This window comes from Homarus americanus, unplaced genomic scaffold (genome assembly GCF_018991925.1).
Source record: "Homarus americanus isolate GMGI-L3 unplaced genomic scaffold, GMGI_Hamer_2.0 scaffold52827, whole genome shotgun sequence".
Taxonomy (NCBI): domain Eukaryota; kingdom Metazoa; phylum Arthropoda; class Malacostraca; order Decapoda; family Nephropidae; genus Homarus; species Homarus americanus.
Window position 1 is genome coordinate 155,001 of NW_024720433.1, and position 730 is coordinate 155,730.

Genomic DNA, 730 nt, shown 5'->3' on the forward strand with positions numbered 1-730 from the left:
GCCAATCACTTGGGGAAACTACATCCCCTTCTATCAACCAATCAACATTCAGATCATTCATCAGATCAGTGTGACAATGTAAACATTCTATAGTTGATCATTATACACCCTTTCCCTTTCCTTCTCTCTTCCACAGTCACTTTCTTTATTCTACGTCCCTTAATTCCTCTATCGTTCGTTCTTCTCCTCCTCCTCTCTTTTCCGTCCCTCCTCCTACCTACCCCTCCTCCCTCCACTCCGTTTCCTCCTCACACTTCCCCTTCCTACCTCCCTCCCATCCTCCCTCCCCTCCCTCCCTCCCTCCCTCCCCTTCTGACCCTTCCTCACACCTTCTCCTTCACTAGTCGCTGCTGGGGACCTGAGAAGACGCCAGCAACTCCAGGACTATCCACAGTGGCACCATTAAACACGATGGTCGTCTCCTGAACATTTTATGGACAATTTCCCTCCCGAGAATCTACTGTCCTTACAGCTCCACCACCGCCACCACCACAACCTCCCCCCTCCCACCCACCCCTCCCACCTTCTCCCTTAGCCTCTGCCGTCACCGAGGAAATTATGTGATCGAGTCTTTTGTAGCAGTGAGAACCACCCATGTCTCTTTCTCAATGTCTCTCGCTGTTTCTCAATGTCTCTTTTTTTTCTCTATGTCTCTCTCCGGCTCATAAGTCATCTCTGGTTAATGTCTTGGATTTTCTGCCTAATTTAAAGAAGTTTCTTTCAGTAGATA